Below are 9,117 nucleotides of genomic sequence, written 5' to 3' on the forward strand. Positions count from 1 at the left end.
TGAGAAATGCATCTTTCATTGGCTGTCAGGACCATCCCCACAAGTAGCATCAGCTAAATCACTAGAAGGGATTGTCCAGAACCTATCATTCTAATGCTTCATCAAACCCACTCCACTCTCAGAAAATATTATACCTTGAAGCTACTAAAAATATTTAAATCATTGAATTGTCAAGATGAAATTGAAAAAGGTAAGGCTGTTTTGTAAAAGATCATGTCTTTAATTTAACCCAGATCTGTTTGAAAAACTCCAGGCAATATCCTATAACCCCACTTGATGTATGATGGAATATGTATCAATTCTTTGCATCCAAGTCATTTTATATGTCACTTTTTCATTAATATAAAATCCAGCACATCTCTGCTCACCACCAGGAGCCATACTATTGTCAGCCATTTTTCCGAAGTTATTCATTCTTATTAAAAATTAGGAAGCAAAGGAACATATCTTAAAATTGTATAGAAAGATACTAAGTTGACCTAGTTATTTATATAGAAACTACATGATCTCTAATCTTCTAGAAATTATGTTTAAATGCAAAAAATTATTATAGAAAATGGCTGTTACGAATTTCCAGTAGGTTTTGAAGTAAATAAGATCAGACTGCTTGGAAAATTAGTCTGTGATTAACCATGTAGCATTTACAACACCTGATTTATAACATCTCTTGTAATTTTACGTTTTGCAACTTTTCCATGTATACTGTAGGCTTTTTGAGTGCAGAAAAATATTTTATAATTGAAAAATTTCCATGACAGATCTAGCATAGATTTTTTTTGTATTTTGTTTGTTTGTTTTTGTTTGTTTGCAATTTAGTACATAGGAAAGAGTGGAAACATAGTGATTAAAAAAAAGTCCTAGTTTGGAATCCCAGTTTTGCTTCTATATGGTCTTGGGTAGTTTGGTTTGGGTTAGGTATAGAACTCATTTTTACCAACTAAACTTAGTTTTCTCACATGCAAAATGGATATCAACCTTGCAGGGTTGCTGTGATAATCACCACGGGTGCTCAAAAAAGTATCCATTTTCACAATTTGCTTTATAAATATCAATTCCTTTAATTGGACACTGGCATAGAATATAACACCTCCCGAAAATACCCAGATTTTAAATACCCAGATTATACTTTGCTTGCATTCCAAAGCTCAGAATATATATCATTCTCATAGAGCACTTTCAAAGAACATTCAACAATTCTAATCTCTTTGTAATGATGTTTTCTTTTTTGGGTGGGGTGGGTGGTAAAGAGAAGTCCAATATCAATGCCAGTTCAGGAGTTGAGTCCTCACTAATGACAGTCGATGAAAATCTTTCCAAAATATAGGGAAATCTCCTCCTGATCCCCAAGGATCTGATGACTCACTTGTGTTTTACCAAAGGGAAGAATCCAACATGTTTTCACCTGTGTTGGGAAATCAAATACCAGGGTGGGTGGTTCCCTGACTACTGGGAAAAGCTGGTACTGCCTAAAGCTTGCAGCTGGGTAAAGCCTTCCATTCAGCAGAAGGTATCACTTCAGGTCCCAGGGATTTATCTTTCCCTGATACAGAGAAACTTTAAAGATGAGCAAACCTACTCTCCCGGGTCACACTTGGTGAAGAGGCCTCTTTTTCAAATTGGCAGAGGTAGATATATCTCAAAGCTATTGAAACCTATGCTTTTGTGCTTTGCTTGGAACAGGTCTATTGCAAGACCATGGGAGAGCTCCCAGACACGTGTTCACATGGGCAGGTGCATTATTAATATGCAAAGTAAGAGATTTTAACAACAAGCAGTTTAGACAGCTGTCTCTTTCCTCTGCTGTCCCCTGAGCTGCATTTCCCCTCATGCCACGTGGCCTTGGAAGGAATGTCATTTCAGCTGGGGATTCTGAAGAGGAAAAATTGAATTGGGAAAACAATTGGCTAGATTATATCTACTTGCTTTGCTGTTAGTTTTGTGTATAGTTAAATAGATACTAGTCTCCTAACTAGCCACATGTTATCGTGACATGACGACACAGGGCCAGAGATTCTTTAATAATATGCCCTACAGGGTCTAGTCAGGAAAGTAGATAAAGAAGTGAAACAGGTTCTGTGGACCAATGCTGGTCTGAAGAAAATTTGTCCAATCATCACATATAAAATGCTAAGCAGATGATGTGACACTTATCAGTGTCTAGTCAAAATAGAACTTCTTTCAGATCATAAATATACCTGATAACCCAGAATATGCAATCATAAATGTGCCATAATTTTTCCCCTTTTTGATGGAATCATACTAAATTTAAATAATAGAGAACAAATTTGGAGCCTGGGCTACACATACTGATCACTTCTAAGGCACATGTTTTATTCATCCCAGCATACAGGGTCATTTTAGCACATCCAGTGCATCTGGTCTTAATGAGATGTGGGACATTCAGAGGAAACCAAGTACAGTTCATAATAAAGGCAGTAAGGAGAAGAGAGAATTTTTAAACCAAAGTAATAAATAGCGTCCCAGATTACTTGATAATCCAGTTAATGAAAATGGCTGTTTCATATAAACATTTGTTGGAAAATATCAAACCAGTTGCTGATTTGACAAGAAACACTGAAATCAATAAAGCAAATAAAATTAATATGTTCCTTTGACAGGCACAATAAGGGCCACCAAAGATGTCTGCATCCCAACCTCCAGAACCTGAGAATGTGTTCCTTCACATGACAAAGGAATTTTGCCGATGGGATTAAGGCAAAAACCCAGAGATGGTGAGGCTATTCTAGATTATTCTGTATTATCCTTTTGGGCTCAGTTTAATCCCATCTTTCCATAAAAGCAGGTAATTTTTTCCAGTCATGGGCAGAGGGAGATGTGATTGAAGAAGAAGGGTCAGAGAGATACAACATTGGTGACTTTGAAGATGGAAAGCAGGAGTCAGGAGTCAAAGTATGAGTGGCTTCTAAAAGCTAATAAAGGCAAGGAATTAGATTTTTCTCTCGAGCTTCCAAAAAAGAATGCAGCCTGGCTGACATTCCTTATTTTAGCTCAGTGAGACCTTGGCCAGACTCATGACATACAGAACTGCTTGATAATCAATTTGTGTTTTTTGTCACCAAGAATGTGTTAATTTGTTACAGCAGCAGTCAAAAACTAATACAGTGCCACTATAGTCATAGTAATGCATATGGTGAATTAGAAGAATATTTGATTAGCTTTTAGAAAATGTGACATGTCCATAAATATTAAAGTTCAGATATCAAAAGTAATTTAGTGTAGCCATAAGTCAAAGTTGTTCAAGATATTTCTGTGTACATCTGTAGTTTCAGTGTAATTATCAGTAACACTGTTTTTATTTGGTTAATAAATTACATTGTCAGGTTTTCTAAATTTAACAATTTCCAAATTTACATGAACATTACAAATAAGGAGTTCTGAAGCTCAAAGAAACTCTTCTAAACCAGGAGTTAGCCAACTTCATCTATGGAGTAAATCTGGCCCACCACCTCTAACTGTATTAGTGAGGTAAGAATGATTTTTACATTTTACATGGGTATATTTTAAATGGTTATATGAGAATCTACATAATATTGTCAATTTTTCCTAATAGTCAACAAAGACTAAAATCTCTACTACCTGGTCCTTTAAGAGAAAGTTTGCCTACCACTGCTATAAACTATCAATAATAAAAAAAACAAATTTTGAGCAGTCCTTCTAGGGAAAGAAGGAATTCTTTATTCTATCAAAAATGATTATACAAAATTTTGTCCTGTGCAGAGATGATTAAAGTGTATACAACCACCTCCACATTCATTGCAGCACTATTTACAATAGCCAAGACATGGAAACAACCTAAGTATCCACTGATGGATAAAGAAGTTTAGTGTGTGTATAGATAGATAGACAGATGGAAAGAAAGAAAGATATACACACACAATGGAATATTATTCAACCATATAAAACAAAAAGAAAGACATCCTACCACTTGTGACAACATGGATGGGCCTTAAAGACATTACGCTAAGTGAAATAAATCAGACAGAAAAAGGCAAACACTATGATTTCACTTATATGTGGACTCTAAAAAACAAAAAAGCAAACCAAAAAAAGCCCAAAACATCAAGCTCATAGAAAAAGAGATCAGATTTGTGGTTATCAGAGGAGGGGACTAGGGGAGGGAGAATAAAGAAAAAGAAAAAAGCATACAGCTAGAAAATATAGGGGAAAATTATTATAAATATGTTTAAGGAAATCATTTGATTTTTTAAAATGCTGTTCGCTTCAAACATCATAATGTTTGTGTACCTGTCAGAATTCAAAATTCATAATTCATTGTGTTTTATTTTCTTGCTCAGAATAAACATTAACTTTCAAACTGAATTTCATATTTTGAATCATGCATTCCTGTTTTTATGGCAGACCCACATAACTTAGATGTGCGTTTGCAAATTCAGGAAGTGGCTCAGAGTCCATGCCTCTGCCGCAGGCCCCCCCACCCCCGGCACCCCCGGGGGGCAGGGCAGTGCGGGTTCTTACGTGCACTGCCCTCCTGGGCAGGTGAAGGTCCTGGCCTTAGGGAAAAGGTCTGCTCTGGGACTGCACTACTGCTGCGTGTGGCACAGCTCAGGGACCAGGACCCTGCTGAGCGCACCCTGCTGGTAAGCTGAGCCTCCGAGAAGCAGCCGATGGCCTGTGAGGCCAAGCTGCTCAGAAGGTCATTATCAGGGAAACTAAATTGTCTTTGAAGGCCAAGTTGCGTTTTTCTGCAATTCCCCAACTGGCCACAAAGAACCTCTTCCAGCTGCATTTAGAATGAAAAGAGAAACACTCTGGCTTCTGTTGAGCTGAAAGTGTCCTAACAGACCAGAGACCCCCAACAGCAACTTGTAGTTTACAAACAACAGCACTTCTTGGGGCTTCTTAGGAGGGCGGGGTCAGAACCAGAAGTTTCTGTGCTCTGAAGGCAGCTTCCCAGCCCCAGCCAGCCCAGTGCTGGTTCATTCTATTCTCACGTACAATTATTTAAGGGACCCTCGCAAAGACCCTATCCCAGCAGAATGTCCGCTGTTCCCCCAGCGTGCCGGTCACTCCCTGCTCCCCATTATACCCGCTTTCTTTCTGCCTGAGACTCCCTCGGCCCTGCTCAGGTGCCGCCTCCTCAGAGAGGCTTTTCCCCATGACCCCGGCTAAAACGGCAGCCGCCGTCACTCTTTACAACCTCCATGCAATCCATTGTTCTTTAGGTCACGTCGCACAACCTGATATTTTCATCACGTGTCTGGATACTTTTCTCTTTCTCACCAGTAAATTATACCATTGCAAGGACTTTGTCTATTGTGACCCCTGTTGAATTCCCAAGGCCTAAAACCATGTCTGGCACATGGAATGACTAAAAAATTATTTACTAAATGAATGATTGAACGATTTTAATTGTTGTCCGCTGGTTGGAGAGCTAGCCTCTAATGTATTTATATAATGTGAGATACCCTTCTAAAAATTGCTTCAAGGTGATCTTGAGTCTGTACAAGAGAGCATTTGGCAGTTCCTTTCACTGGAGAAGGAAATAAGAACTGACTTTCGCAGGCTGCACAAATTTTATCTTGGATAGAATTGTTCGCTTTATGCGTTTTCCTAAAGAAAGTAGAATACTAGAAGATGTATATTTCTAGATAATATCTCATTTTCATGGAATCATGGGTATTATATTTGTATGGCAATATCAATGATGCTTATTAACACAAAGAGAGAAATTACTATATCTTTTGCCTGAAGTTGGAAGGATAATATCAAAGTAAAGAAAAATGAAGGTGGTTTTTGCCTTGTTTGTTCTCTTGCTTGCTTCTTTTGTGTTTTATTGTGTAGTCCAATGATTAAATTCTCAACCAATAACGTATTTATGGAAATAAACAAGGAAAGTACAAAGTTTTGATGGATATGGAAATTTTATGAATACTGCAAAAGAAATACAACCCATGATTTATTCTTCCTATGATTTATCAGGAGTCTCTAATCTTTTGGCAACTAAAATTGGATAGTGGAATAGAAGTGATCATAGAAGATGGAATTATTTGTCATTCTGACTGTCTCCATGCAGGTACAAAAAGCTGCTACTTTACAGAAACTCAGCTGAGTGACACCTACAGCAAAGGCCAGTGGGTCAATATGGTACTTGATAGCACCAGCATTCTCTGATTCTCTGATAAATCTCAGTGACACTTAACTAGGTTTCATCACAAGTGCTGTGTGGCATAAGGAAAAGGGCAACTAGATTCACACTCCAGGAAGGACCAGTCAAACGCATCAGAAGCTCAACATAGACTGAGTTTATAGATCAATAAAGTAGACCTAAGCGATCTGGTTATAGCCCAGTAATTTTTGCTATTAATAACCTCCCATAAGATCCTCGTGTAACCTGTTTTGAGAAGCACTGAGATGTATCTTAACCACAAAACGAATCAATCAACAAATATTCGTCTGTACTTATCATATATAAAGAGCATGCTAGGCACACTGGGGAAGACAGAGTTCCTACTGAGCAAGTTCCTACATCTTAATCCTCGAGAAGCTGAAACCTGATTTAGAAGAAAGACACAGACACAAAAGAGATAAACAGCATGATTTAAGTGACCAATGCATGGTCCTGAAGATTACAGATATAGATTTCTCACAGCAAGTCAGGGCAATCAGGAAAGATTGGCTTGGAAGAATGAAAAGTCTTTTGATAAAGACTAAAAAGGAAGAGAGGGCATTGCTGGCAGGGCTAAAGATTACTCAGTGAAGAAGAACTCAACCAATTTGGCAGAGACAGAGGGTGCACGTTAACAAGTAATAGAGTACAAGAAATAAAAGGAAATTGTGGAGGATCTGAAAAGACAAGCAAAACAATTTGTCTATCATTTATTTGAGCAGATTCTCAGCACTGTTAGATTAAAAAAACCCTTTTATGGTAAATACTTTGTGATGATAAACTTATTAATATTCTGAAGGAAATTATAAACATCTCAAAATACAAGCAAACGTAATATCTTAACAGCAATAAAAAGGAAAATATATACAGAAAGTAATTTATAATGAAATAATATGTATTTTTGTCTGCAGGTGCTTAAACATGACTCTAGTAGAACACAGAACACAGTCTGATGACATCTATATTCACAATCACCATGAAAGGATATTTTAAGAGAGTAACAAAGTTAGTCCTGATTATTCTTGTCTAAAAACCCACAAATATAATGGGTGTTAGCGACATAATTTTCAGAAATATTAAGTAACTTTTTATCAAGTTATAAAAAAAGTCATCTTTCAATGTAAATGTTAGTGGCATCTTGGAAAATTCATTGTGTATAATAATGTACAAAATATGTTCTTATGAAAAATAGGGAAAGTTTTTAGGTTCATTTAACTTGAAGCAGACTTTTGACCAAATGGTAGACAAAAATCATGCAAGATGCTGGGAAACACTTTGTGTGAAGTTGCCCTGCATTGGCAGCCTAGCAAGCCTGGATCCTGCATCCTCAACTATGCCAGTAGGAACCTCCCCGTTCCCATGAAAACCCATCCTTTCCCATGAAATTCTAAAACACTCCCTAGGGTTCAGTATCACCCCCGCTGGGAAACACTGGCCTAGAAAATAAGGAATCCTGACAATGGTTAGATAAGGAAAGAAGGTACTAACGCTGGTGGTGCTGAATTAACAGTACATATTCCTGGGGTAGTGAGAGAAGTCACAAATTTATTGCAATAGTTCTGTTGAAATGGAGCATAGACTTGAAATAGGAAAATGACACTAGGAATATGAAAAAGAAGACAAAAGTACAAGAAAACATTAAGGGAGAATCAGCAGGAATTGATGGTTGATTGGATGTGAAGAATGAAAAGAGGAAGTCAGAGAATTTTGTGTATTTCTGTTTTGTTTCTTTCTCTTTTTTTCTTTTTTGAAGTAATAAATCATCATTGCCCCCCTCTCCTTTCTTTGATGGCTGCCAATCTTAGAGTAACAACTGCATTTTTAGGTGTTTTTTTTTTCCACTTATTGTTGGGTTCCTCACTTATAAACATTGTGCCTTTAATTTCAGTAATGGAGTGAATTAGTTGATAGAGGGGATGTCCTGTTGGGTGATACTTAATAAAAGCTAATGGATACTGACTCCCCACACTCCTGCCCCTCTAATAGTCAAACCATCCCATTTTGGCAATGGTCAGCCATTGCACACCATCTGCTACACCTGAGACACCACAGCATGGTGTACACATAAATGTCTTCTAAAGGCATCCCACAGACCGGAGCAATTTTCTGCTTAAACATAACCACAACCAACTCTTTCCATTTTGATTAGTATTCAGCATTTGCAGTGGGGATCACGCAGAAGAGTAAATAATCAAAAAACATAAACAATGTCATGTAATTTTTAGAAAATAATAAAATTATTGATTAAAATAGAAATGTTATGGTGGGGTGGATAACTGGTATTGGGAGTTAAGGGGAGAGACTGAAATTGTAAATGTTGGTTTTCAGGTGATGATTTATTTTAAAATAACTTTATAAATAAAAGCATAAAAATTTTCTTTCAAAATTTGTATCTCAGGGAGCTGATGAAACTCTATGTACATAGAGGAGTTTTTTTGTTATATTAACTGAAAATTTTTTTTATTTAGTAAATACATGAGTGTGTGGTATTTCTATAGAAATGGGTGTTGCCCCTAAGGGACAGCCACATCATACGATACTTCTTTAATTCACTGTAATGTAGTTAGTAACTTGAATGGAATCTGTAGTTATCATTAATACTCTTTGTCCATTTTTTTTTGGTTCTAATTCTTCTGAGTATATAGTAGAACGACATGAGGATGCCATCTGAGTCAGGACATGTAAACTAGTTTTAGCCAATAAAATGTAAATTAAAGAAGCAGATATATCTCTTCTAGGCTAAACCTAAATTGGCATTGTGATACATCCCAGAGCTCATAAGTCCTTCTCACAAATCAATCTAGAAATGTCTGGTTTTGAGGCTGCTCCTTCAGCCTGAAATCCTAAAGAAGAAATAAGCGAAACTTCTTTCCAAAGCATTGTGGACAAACTGAGTGCATAGAAATAAGTCTGTTGCTCTATTTACTTTCTAAAAGGCACAGAAGATATATAAGGGACACCCATGTGCA

At 37.1% G+C, this 9,117-nt stretch overlaps 1 long non-coding RNA gene across 1 annotated transcript; it reads left to right on the top strand.

The window, feature by feature from the left end:
• The first annotated feature begins 3,025 nt into the window (after positions 1-3,025).
• Positions 3,026-6,315, top strand: LOC140700330 (uncharacterized). Its single transcript, XR_012078750.1, has 2 exons — positions 3,026-3,486; positions 6,056-6,315. It is a non-coding gene; the product is annotated as an uncharacterized lncRNA (long non-coding RNA).
• The last annotated feature ends 2,802 nt before the right edge of the window (positions 6,316-9,117 follow it).

The sequence above is a fragment of the Vicugna pacos genome, chromosome 2, assembly GCF_048564905.1.
Source record: "Vicugna pacos chromosome 2, VicPac4, whole genome shotgun sequence".
Classification (NCBI taxonomy): Eukaryota; Metazoa; Chordata; class Mammalia; order Artiodactyla; family Camelidae; genus Vicugna; species Vicugna pacos.